The sequence below is a fragment of the Rattus norvegicus genome, chromosome 17, assembly GCF_036323735.1.
Source record: "Rattus norvegicus strain BN/NHsdMcwi chromosome 17, GRCr8, whole genome shotgun sequence".
Taxonomy (NCBI): domain Eukaryota; kingdom Metazoa; phylum Chordata; class Mammalia; order Rodentia; family Muridae; genus Rattus; species Rattus norvegicus.
Window position 1 is genome coordinate 83,889,544 of NC_086035.1, and position 12,898 is coordinate 83,902,441.

Below are 12,898 nucleotides of genomic sequence, written 5' to 3' on the forward strand. Positions count from 1 at the left end.
TCATTGATGTCTGCCACCTGAACTCAATTATAGCATTGGCTATGTAGAAGATTATCCGTAGATAAAATAAAAAAAAATGTCAGAGTAGATTTTACATGTACTTAGCAAATAAGGGCTTGCCTAAGGACACAGGAGGAAAGGTGACACTAGAGGAAACAATACAGAAATATCTATCTCATATAAAATATAGATAAAGCAGCCTTGATGTTCCAAATTAAGATTTGCCCCAAGTATAAAACACCAGTCTTTGAGAAAGAAATGACAGTATTTATACTTATCGTTTTATCAAAGTTTAACACATTTTTGACCACAAAGAGCCAATTTTATGATCTACTTTCAATTTAAAAGTATGAATTAGAGCCTAAGCCTAGTGTTATGACCTAGCAGTTAATTGTTTAGATGAACGTGACTGGTTTTATTGCCTTAACTCCAACATTGTTCCTAGGAAATGGAGACAGGTGTTGGTATTTTCTGTCTGTCAGGAGATATTTTATACACACTGTATATACTATTCATTTTAGTTCAAGTGTTGCCCTAATGGGGGAGAGATGCATACCTTCTAGCTTTAAAATAAATTGAGACCCCAAAATGCTCAGCAAATTGTCTTCTCCCAGATTACAAAATTAGCATAAAACTTTACATCAAAAGCGACCATCTATAACTTACCAACCTTCTACTCTATCCAAAAAGTCTGGAAGATACAAGATAAAAACCAGAAAAAAAGAAAAAGCAATACCAATTATAATAACTGACAGAATCTCTTACCAAGTCAAAACACAAGCATACAAAGAAAGTGACATATTCATCCTGACTCTATGAGAGTATCTGTTTTCAAATGGAAACCAGTAGAAACAAAGAAAGTCCATTCTAACTGCTGAGGGACACACGTGTTAGCGTAACACCTTAATATTTTTCATAGGTTTTACCTACAATATAGATTGCAGGAAGGTAACTTCCTGATCATCCTCCTTTGGTCTTCCTATTCTGTGGTGAATCTCTTGCTCATGAGAGCAAACATACTTTACTTACTAACATGATTCAGCCTCTCCCTTCATTCAGAGCAAATACCCAAGCATGCTTTTTTTTTTTGAATATCGTTAGTTATTTGCCTGGGGTTCTCAACTGTATAGCTCCTATCTAGTATTTAGCTATGAATCTGTGAAAAGCCTTTAAATTACAAATGTTGGGTTGAGTCTTTATTTAAGATGTCTTGTTGTGAAGTGATTCATTGTTTTTCAAATTACAGGTTAGCAGTATAGAGAATCCTTCTCTATACTGATGATGATGGTTGAGATGATAAGGACATCCTTTTTTCTCTGAACTGTCTGTGTGGGACTGATTAACACAGTGAATTTTCTTGGGTATTTATGGTTTTTCTATTAGATTTTTTTTCTAGTTTAGAAGGCATGGGACAGGATTGAAGAAATTCGATATATTTGAGAGCATGTGTCACACATGAGGAGAGAGATTTGAGAGAAAATTACACATGTGTGCTACACAGAAAGAATTAGGGAGACCTTTTTGTCTAATCCTGGATCCTTCTTTATGTGAGCCAGGAACCTCTCAACACAACAAGCCACTGGAAGGGTTATGGTCAGCACAAAACCCAGCAGTATCAGTTTTCATCAGGTGATCTTGATCTTCCAAACTCTCCTAATAGCATTTCTTAGGTGTAGAATTCAACGTAAGAATTGGGGAAAGCCATTAGTATTCAGTCTGTTTCAAGGGAACTAGTTAGATGATATAGAAGTCATGGCAGATACTGTATGATTGATTTAATGTGGACTATCAAGGTACACTGGAAAGCAATGAGTACTAACAGCAAATAAAACATTTCTTCACCAGCATATTGAGATTATTTTCAAAGCATGTCTAAATTGTATCACCATGTTAATATGATTCATCAGATAAGACTAAAGCAATCAATATAAATTTATATAGTTGATAAAATCGGGTAAAATTAGATATGATCCTCCATGCTAAATTATGGAGTTTACACTAAATTACTGCAACTTATCCCAGCCTTTGAGTAGGAAGCATGAGAAAAACAAATACTCTTGATGGCTAGGAGTCCTCCAGTAGCTTTTAATAGTAAAGGGAAAAAAATCAGATTGTTAGAATGGTTATACGGTTATCAACATGCTTTGATACACAGACAAGACATTACAGAAAATACCAGCAGGCATTAACTCATTATTGTATATTTAGTATAAAAGAATTAGTCGTGTTAGTTTCTTTCTATCTTTCAGGTACATATTCAGACATAAAATTCAAATCTCACATTAAAATAAATATGGCCTTCTTTTAATCCATATTGCCAAAGAGCCCTAAAGGAACCAAATTTGTTTCTTCTGAGAATATTAAGCTTTAGTATTCATTCTTGGACTTGTTTAGATTTTTAAATACAATCACAGTGAAAAGAGGTAAAATTTGGACACAGTAAAATTTGGAGTTTATAATAGTGACTAATCCTGATTTCTAAGTTCATCCTAATGAGATGGAGGCCATTAAGAAGAAGTACCTTTCAAGATGCGTGTTCTTTGTTGCATTTAGTATAATATACGGAAACTTCATTTTGTTTTCATTTGCTTTGGTATGTTTTTTGGCTTATGGGTTTTTTTGGTTGGTTTTGATTTTTCTTTCTGTTTTGTTTGTTTCAGAGAGAGGGAGAGAGAGAGAACATGCAGATGGCTATTTAGGGAGGAAGGAGGATCTGAGGGAAGTTGGAAGGGGGAATATGATCAAAATACACCATATAAATTTAATAAAAAAATAAAATAAATCTTAGTTTTGATAACATTTTCTGTAGTGTATAGCTATTTATTATTGCTCAGGAAGAATATTTTAGCTCTTTCTTAAAATCTCCTTCTTTGACAACAGATAACTTGGTAAATCTGGAAGGTGCCTTAGAGGTGTAACGGACATATTTCAGAATAATTACCTGGCCATTCTGAGAGAACTTTTATTTTAAAGTTGGGCTCATAGATTTAAATAATTCTATCAAAGTCTATGAATCTCATATTCACTTACAAGTAAAAATTTTCAAGAAGCTCTAGAAATTGCTTTTGTTAAAATTACAGAAGTTTTAGTCATGTTCACTCTTAGTCCTGAAACTTGGGGTTTTAGTCGCTCACTGAACATTCATTCCTTCTTCCTCTGATGATGAAGTTTACTTTCCTGAGAAACCTCTGAATTGGTACTCACTTAATGAATCTGTTGAAATCGCTATGTAGTATTTTGCATGTTTTATTGGCCTATAATAAATGTTTACAATGGGCAGTGACATAGTCGCATACATGTTTATAATGTGTAATGATCCATTCAGAGTTATTAACCTATGCAGTATTTTAATTTTTTAATCTCTTATTTCAGAGACAGATTCTTACTTCTGGCTTCTTTGAAATACATACTGAATTTCTATTAACTATTTTCACCTTAGTATATGATGTAACACTAGAATTTTTCTTCCTATCTATTTTTGTGCCTATTGATCAATTTCCTTCCCTCCATCTTTCTTTAATCTGCCCAATCTGTTAACTACTATTCTTTGCTTCTATGAGATCAACTTCATTAGTTTCCACACACCTATAAGACCATGTGGTATTTGTCTTTTAGTGCTTGACTTAGTTTTGCTTACCAAACTATTCATTTTCATCCATGCTGCCAAATTACAGTATTTCATCAAAAAGATACTGTTGTGGTCTACTTCTTACATTTGTTGTTTTCTGTTTGTTTTTAGTTTTTACTAATTATTTTTATATAAATTTTTATTGAAAATAGATTTTTATGCATAAATTATGATTATGGCATAAGAAAGAAAATAGGTGTGGCACTAAACAAAAAAGGACCAAAGGACCGTATCAAATATAATAATAGCAGTTGACTATGACATGCCAAAACTATTGAAATTTTTATATGAATTAATTAATCTGTTCCTTATATAATAATGTTAAGTATATTGTAATGGAGAAGAAGCCTCCAGAATCTGTTCATTATCGTAAAGCCATAGGGTGATAAAATGAGTTTCCCCACATGTAATGACTCTGCTGTCTGCTTTTCACTCTATGTCTTCCTGCGTCTCATATTGAGAGAGTTCTCTTAATGGCCTATTTAGTGTTTCCATATTCCTCTTTCAAAAATCACTTTAATATTCTGCAAATAGTTCTTTTTCAAAAGCTTTGCATGTTCTACATATGACATACTTTATGGTACAAATGTGGTTTTTCATAAATTTTACAAAATATAATAATAAATTAGTCAGATATAAAATGAATCATATATAAAGAGTGGCAAAAGGAATGATGAATGTTTTTTTTTCGGCCTAGTTTCCTATGAAACAATACATTCAGTTCATTTGTTCAGTAACTTCATATGATCAACTGCTGAAGGACAAGAGCCAAGATGGCATCATGTTTGTCAAATTGAGACCTGCCCTCCATGACTTTCATGTTGACCAATGCCTAGAGAAAAGTACGACCTTTAAATGCTTTCTTGTCTGACACTTCAAGCAGAGCTCTACTCTCTGTGATACATTCTGGGTTTATAAACCATAAAATGGCAAATAACAGAAAGATGAGACTCATTCCAATTAATCTATGTCTTAAAACACAGATAACTGAGGATCCTCAGGTATTTTCGGACAAGAAGAGCTTCTAATCCATCATTCACAACTTTCCTCACATCCACATATAAGGCTATGATAATATGAATATTTACCCAATAAAATATGGTGCATAAAGTCCTCTTGGTAATAAAAGAAATATATCGTAAATTATAGTCACATAGTAACCTGGCACTATGTTAGAATTTAGTGCAGTCACACTTTAATTTGCAAAGGGATTGTACAAATCTGCCCCTCCCCAGGCCCTCTTTGCTGTACCCCATAAACTTGGAAAGCCAACGCACTTTGTAGGTATTGTTTCAATATATGTAGATAGAGAAGTGGGAAAAATAAAGACGAAAAAACAAATTTAAAGCAGCTAAAAGAAAAATATGCTGAGGTAAAAATATATTTATGATACCGAAATCCCATGCAGAGAGAGCTAGACTCTCAGAAGTACAGACAATCTTGAGAGTTCAGAGAACACAACTACTTCTGTTCAAATTCCTGGCCCAAGAGGAACCCGCCTAGTGCCCTCTGGGCACAGGCACAGGAATCTAGCAGCACTCAGGTGCACAATCCTTCTAGTTTCTGCCTGTGTTCAGAGCTGAAAGCCAGTCATCAGTACTGCTGACACACCTAGAGCAGAGGTAAGACCCACCCTTCCTCTCTGAGTGAACCACCTGGACACCTCAAGACACACAAACACAGGAGCAGTCTGGGACAGGACCATGCCAGTTTCTGCATGCTCCCAGAGGTAAACCCATCCCACAGCTCTCTGTACCCAGATCAGGATATAAGAAAACAGGTCTACAGGAGGTCTGACACACAGGTCAAGCTACTATCAGAGATAGCAAGACCAGCTAACACCAGAGACAACATGGTGGTGAGAGGCAAGAGCAAGAAGCAAAGCAACACAAACTAAGACTACTTGTCATCATCAGAGCCCACTTCACCCACCAAAGCAAATATAAGTCTATGGGGTACAGCAACACATCAGAAAAGCAAGATTTAGATTTAAAATCATATATCATGAGGATGAGAGAGTACTTTAAGTAGGACATAGATAACTCTCTTAATGAAATACAAAACAACATAGGTAATTAAGTAGAAGCACTTAAGGAGGAAACACAAAACTCACTTAAAGAATTACAGGAAAACGAAACTAAATAGGTGAAGGATTTGAAAAAAGCCATCCAGGATTTAAAAATGGAAATAGAAACAATAAAGAAATCACAAAGGGAGACAACCCTGGAGATAGAAAACCTAGGAAAGAGATCAGGAGTCAAAGATGCACACAACACCAACAGAATACAAGAGACAGAAGAGAGAATCTCAAGGAAAGAAGATACCATAGAAAACATTGACACAACCATCAAAGATAATGTAAAATTCAAAAAGCTCCTCACACAAAACATCAAGAAAATCTAGGACGCAATGAAAAGATCAAACCTAAGGATAATAGGAATAGAAGAGAGCAAAGACTCCTATCATAAAGGGCCAATAAATATCTTCAACAAAATTATAGAAGAAAACTTCCTAACCTAAAGAAAGAGATGTGCATAAGGATATAAGAAACCCACAGAACTCCAAATAGATTAGGCCAGAAAAGAAATTCCTCCCATCACCTAAGAGTCAAAACACCAAATATACAAAACAAAGAGAGAATATTAAAAGGAGTAAGGGGGAAATGTCAAGAAACATAAAGGCAGAGCTATCAGAATTATATCAGACTTCTCACCAGAGACTATGAAAGCCAGAAGATCCTGGGCAGATGTCATACAGACCCTAAGAGAACACAAATACCAGCCCAGGATACTGTATCCAGCAAAACTCTCAATTAACATAGATGGAGAAACCAAGATATTCCATGACAAAACCAAATTTATACAATGTCTTTCCACAAATCCAGCCCTACAAAGGGTAATAAATGGAAAACTCCAACAGAAGGAGGGAAACTACACCCTAGAAAAAGTAGGAAAGTAATCTCCTTGCAACAAACTCAAAAGAAGAGAGCCAAACAAACATAACTCCACCTCAAACAACCAACATTACAGGAAAAAACAATCACTATTATTCAATATCTTTTAAGATATTTAAAAAAAAAGGCATACATAGACTGGATATGTGAAGAGGACCCAGCATTTTGCTGCATACAGCACTTTAGTGACAAAGACACTTCAATGACAAAGACAGTCACTAGCTAAGAGAAGGATGGAAAACAGTTTTCCAAGCAAATGATCCCAAGAAATAAGCTGAAGTAGCCATTCTAATATCAAATAAAATCAACTTTCAACCAAAAGTTATCAGAAAAGATAAGAAAGGACACTTCATAATCATCAAAGGAAAATTCACCAAGATGTTCACCAAGATGAACTCCTAATCCTGAATATTTATGCACCAAATGCGAGGCTACCTACATTCATAAAAGAAACCTTACTAAAGTTCAAAGCACACATTGAACATCACACAATAATAGTGGGAGATTTCAACAACCTGCACTAATCAATGGATAGATCATGAAAACAGAAACTAAACAGAGACATAGAGAAGCTAACAGAAGTTATGAACCAAATGGATCTAACAGGTATTTATAGAACATTTCATCCTAAAACAAAAGAATATAAGCTCTTCTCAACACCACATGCCACCTTCCCAAAATTGACCATATAATTGGTCGCAAAAGAGGCCTCAAGAGACACAAGAAAATTGAAATAATTCCGTGCATCCTATCAGATCACCATGGACTAAGGCTGATCTTTAATAACAACAAACACCACAGAAAGCCCACATACACAAGAAAGTTGAACAATGCTCTAATCAGTGATAAATTGGTCAAGGAAGAAATAAAGAAATTAAAGACCTTTTTTAGAATTTAATGAAAATGAAGGCACAACATACCCAAACTAATAGGACACAATGAAAGCAGTGCTAAGAGGAAAACTCATAGCTCTGAGTGCCTCCAAAAAGAAATTGGAAAGAGCATACATTAGCAGCTTGATAGCAGACCTAGAAGCTCTAGACCAAAAAGAAGTAAATACACACAGGAAAGAAGGCAGGAAATAATTAAACTCAGGGCTGAAATCAACCAAGTAGAAACAAAAGGGACTATACAAAGAATCAACAAAACCAGGAACTGGTTCTTTGAGAAAATCAACAAGATAGACAAGCCCTTAGTCAGACTATCCAGAGGGCACACACAGATAATCCAAATAAACAGAATCAGACATTGAAAGGTAGACATAACAACAAAACTGAAACATTCAACAAAACTGGAAAATCTGGAGAAAATGGACAATTTTCTAGACAAATACCAGGTACTAAAATTAAATCAGGATCAGATAAACCATCTAAAACATCCCATAACTTCTAAAGAAATGGAAGCAAAAGTCTTCCAAGCAAAAACAAAGCCAAGTAACAATAGCTTTAGTGCAGAATTCTATCAGACCTTCATAGAAGAATGAATACCAATACTGTCCAAACTTTTCCACAGAATAGAAAGAGATGGAGCGCAACCCAATTGCTTCTATGAAGCCACAATTACACTTAAACCTAAACCACACAGACCCAACCAAGAAAGAGAATGTCAGACCAATCTCCTTTATAAATATTGACACAAAAATACTCAATAGAATTCTCACAAACTTAATCCAAGAACACATCAAAACAATCAGCCATCATGATCAAATAGGCTTCATGCCAGGGATGCAGGGATGGTTCGATATACGTAAATCCATCAATGTAATCCACTATGTAAACAAACTCAAAGGGAAAAAATACATGATTACTTCATTAGATGCTGAGAAAGCATTTGACAAAATTCAACACCCCTTCGTATTAAAAGTCCTGGAAAGATCAGGAGTTGAAGACTCATAGTCAAACATAGTCAAAACAATATACAGGAAACCAGTAGCCAACATCAAACTTAATGGAGAGAAACTTGAAGCAATCCCACTAAAATCAGGGACTAGACAAGGCTGCCCACTCTCTCCCTACTTATTCAGTATAGTACTGGAAGTCCTAGTCAGAGCAATCAGATGACAAAAGGATGTCAAAGAGACACATTGGAAAGGAAGATATCAAACATCACTACTTGCAGCTGATATAGTAGTATACTTAAGTGATCCGAAAAGTTTCACCAGAGAACTACTAAGCCTGATAAACAACTTCAGCAAAGTGGCTGGGTATAAATTTAACTCAAACAAGTCAGTAGCCTTCCTCTACTCAAAGGATAAATAAGCTGAGAAAGACATTAGAAAAATGACACCCTTCACAGTAGTCACAAGTAACATAAAATACCTTGGTGTGACTCTAACTAAGCAAGGGAAAGATCTGTATGACAAGAACTTCAAATCTCGGAAGAAAGAAATCAAAAAAAAAAAATCTCAGAAGATGGAAAGATCTCCCATGCTCATGGATTAGCAGGAGTAATATAGTAAAAAAAATGGCCATTTTGCCAAAAGCAATCTACAGATTCAATGCAATCCCCATCAAAATTTTAACTCAATTCTTCATAGAGTTAGAAAGAAATTTGCAATTCACCTGGAATAACAAAAAACCCAAGATAGTGAAAACTATACTCAACAATAAAACAGTGTCTGGAGGAATCAACATCCCTGTCCTCAGGCTGTATTACAGAGCAATAGTGATTAAAAAAAAAAACTGTATGGTATTGGTACAGAGACAGGCAGATAGATCGGTGGAACAGAATTGAAGACCCAGAAATGAACCCACACACCTATGGTCACTTGATCTTTGACAAAGGAGCTTAAACCATCCAGTGGAAAAAAAGATAGCATTTTCAACAAATGGTGCTGGTTCAACTGGAGGTCAACATGTAGAAGAATGCAGATCGATCCATGCTTATCACCCTGTACAAAGCTTAAGTTCAAGTAGATCAAGGAACTGCACATTAAACCAGATACACTCAAACTAATAGAAGAAAATGTGGGGAAGAGTCTTGAACACATGGGCACTGGAGAAAATTTCCTGAACAAAACACCAATGGCTCATGCTCTAAGATGAAGAATTTAGGACAAAACGGCAACCAACAGATTGGGAAAAGATCTTTACCAATCCTACATCTGATAGAGGGCTAATATCCAAAATATACAAAGAACTCAAGAAGTTAAACTTCAGAGAATCAAATAATCCTATTAAAAATGGGGTCCAGAGCTAACAAAGAATTCTCAACTGAGGAATATGGAATGGCTGAGAAGTACCTAAAGAAATGTTCAACATCCTCAGTTATCAGGGAAATGCTAATCGTAACAACCCTGAGATTCCCCCTCATTCCAGTCAGAATCGATAAGTTCAAAGACTCAGGAGACAACTGATGCTGGGTGAGAATGTGGAGAAAGAGAGGACCACTCCTCTATTTTTGGTAGGATTGCAAACTGGTACAACCAGTCTGGAGATTCCTCAGAAAATTGGACATAGTGCTACCTGAGGACACAGCTATACCACTCCTGGGCATATACCCAAATGGTGCTCCAACATATAACCAGGACCCATGCTTCACTATGTTCATAGCAGCCTTATTTATAATAGCCAGAAGCTGGAGAGAACCTCTGTATAGCCAGAAGCTGCCCTTCGACAGGGGAATGGATACAGAAAATGTGGTACATCTACACAATGGAGTACTACTCAGCTATCAAAAACAATGACTTCATGAAATTCATAGACAAATGGATGGGCCTAGAAAATGTCATCCTGAGTCGGGTAACCAAATCACAAAAAACCACACATGATATGCACTCACTGATATGTGGACATTAGCCAAAAAGCTCAAATTACCCAAGGTACAATCCACAGCCACGTGAAGCTCAAGAAGGATGAGCAAAGTGGGGTGTTTCAGTCCTTCTTAAAAGGGGGAACAAAAATATTCATAGGAGGAGAAATGAAGACAAAGTATGGAGCAGAGACTGAAGGAATGGCCATTCATAGCCTCTCCCACCTGTGTATCCCGCACACACACATATATATATATATATATATATATATATATATATATGTACACACACACACACACACACACACACACACACACACACACACATATATATATCCATTCAAACTAGACAATATTGATGAAGCCAGGAAGCGTATGGTATAGCTGTCTCCTGAGAGGCTTAGCCAGAGGTGAAGGCTAGCAACAAACCCCTGAACTGAGAATGGTGTCCCCATTAAGAATTTAGAGAAAGGACTGAAGGGGCTGAATGGGCTTGTGACTCCAAAGCATAACAATACCAACCAACCAGAGCTCCCAGGGACTAACTTGGACTGACACATAGTTCCAGCTGCATACGTAGCAGAGGATGGCCTTGTTCAGCACCAATGGAAGGAGAATCCCTTGGTCCTGCCAAGCTCAGATCCCCTGTGTAGGGGAATGTCAGGGCCAGTAGGCGGAAAGAGGGTGGTTGGGGAGGGAGAAACACCCTCATAGGAGAAGTGGGATGGAGAATGGGATAGGGAGCTTATGGACAGGAAACCAGGAAAGGGAATAACATTTGAAATGTATAATAAAAACTATCCAATTTAAAAAAAGGAAAAGAAAAAATTAATATGTAAACTTGAAAAATATATTTACATTTAAAAAGAATATGTATGTATTCAATAATCAAATAAACAACAGTTTGTGTAACATAGACGTAGGGCAACATACCTAACAGAACTTTAAAGTTCTTTAATTATTGCTATTTAAGATGAAAATGAATGTTCTATTATTATGAACATTTTCAAGAATTGCTCTCCATTGCTATTTATTTTTTATTATTTTATTTATTTACATTCTAGCTATTGCTCCCCTTCCGGTTCCCCTTTCACAGTTCCTTATCCCGTTCCTCCTTGTCCTTGCCTCTGAAATGGTGCTCCCACCCTACGTACCTTTCCCCTTCCCTGGAGCCTCAAGTCTCTCTAGGATTAAGCACATCTCCCACTAAGGCCTGACCAGGCAGTCCTCTGCTATATATGTGAAGGAGTGGGCAGTAGGGAGGATTTCAGACTGTAGGCTTCCTGGTTGGTGGTTCAGTCTGTACGAGTTCCCTTGGGTACAGGTTAGTTGAGACTGCTGGTCTTCCCATGGGGTCACCCTCCCCTCCAGTTTCTTTAATCCTTCCCTTAATTTAGCCACAGTGGTCCCTGACTTCAGTCCTATGATTAAGTCTAAGTATCTGCACCTGTCTGTCTCAGTCAGCTGCTGGTAGGGCCTCTCAGAGGACAGACACGCAAGGCAAGGCTCCCTGTCTGTAAGTATATCATAGCATCAGTAATAGTTTCAGGCCTTGGTGCCTCCCACCCTCCATAAGGTGGATCCCAATTGAGTCTGTCATTGAAACACCTTTCCTTCAGTCTCTTCTCCATCTTTTTGTCCCTGCAGTACTTTTAGACAGGAACAATTCTGGGCCGGAAGTGTTGATTGTGAATTGGTAACCCCATCCCTCAACCTGAGGCCCTGTCTATCTGCGGGAGGCAGATTCTTCGAGTTCCCTCTCCCCACTTTTGGGCATTTTGGCTAAGGTCACCCCATTGAGTCCTGAGAGTTTCTCACCTCCCAGGTTTCTGGCAAATTCTAGAGAGTCTCCCCATCTTCCCACCCACCCACACCCCACACCCCCAAAACCGCCCCCCCTCCAAGGCTATCTATTTCCATTCATTCTGGTCCTCTGGGCTTCTTTCCTGCCCCGCCCCCATAAGTGATCCTATTCTACCATTCCCCTCCCCCTTCCCTTCCCCCTCCCCTTTCCACTCATTTGCCTCAAAATAGAGGTTTACTTTTTTAAGTATATTTTAACTGATTTCTAGATCCAGTAGTTTTCTTACACTTCTGCTTATAATGAACTTGATGGTCTTTGCTTTTACAAGCAGTTGTAAAACTTCTCAGCATGGACTAATACTAGAGAATGTATAGGAGAAGAAACAGTGTATAAATCTCCAGATGGTGTGATATACACAGGAATGGATGAAAATACTTAGATATCTGCTTTCTAAACAAAACTGCAAGAAACCCAGATATTGGTCAAATTGGTCAGTTCTTACTGATTTGAGCATAAATAAGATTAATACAGAGAAGGCTGTAATTATCAATATACCTTGATATGCTGCAGACATTTCTGTTCTGTATCACAATGTTTTAATGGACATAGTTAAAATGAACTAAAATGTTTTTATCATTAGCTGGTTAGTTCTTTGAGAAGCCCAAGTGTTGTATTTTGATCATATTATCCTCTTTCCTTTTCTCCCAGATCTATCCCCCATTCCATAGAACATTCTTTTAGTTTAACCTGTGGAGTCCAATTA

At 37.0% G+C, this 12,898-nt stretch overlaps 1 protein-coding gene across 1 annotated transcript in view; it reads left to right on the top strand.

Annotated features, from left to right (window-relative positions):
- The window catches only part of Malrd1 (MAM and LDL receptor class A domain containing 1), a 712,187-nt gene that overhangs the window by 562,172 nt on the left and 137,117 nt on the right, over positions 1–12,898 (top strand). The gene's annotated exons all lie outside the window — the stretch shown is intronic.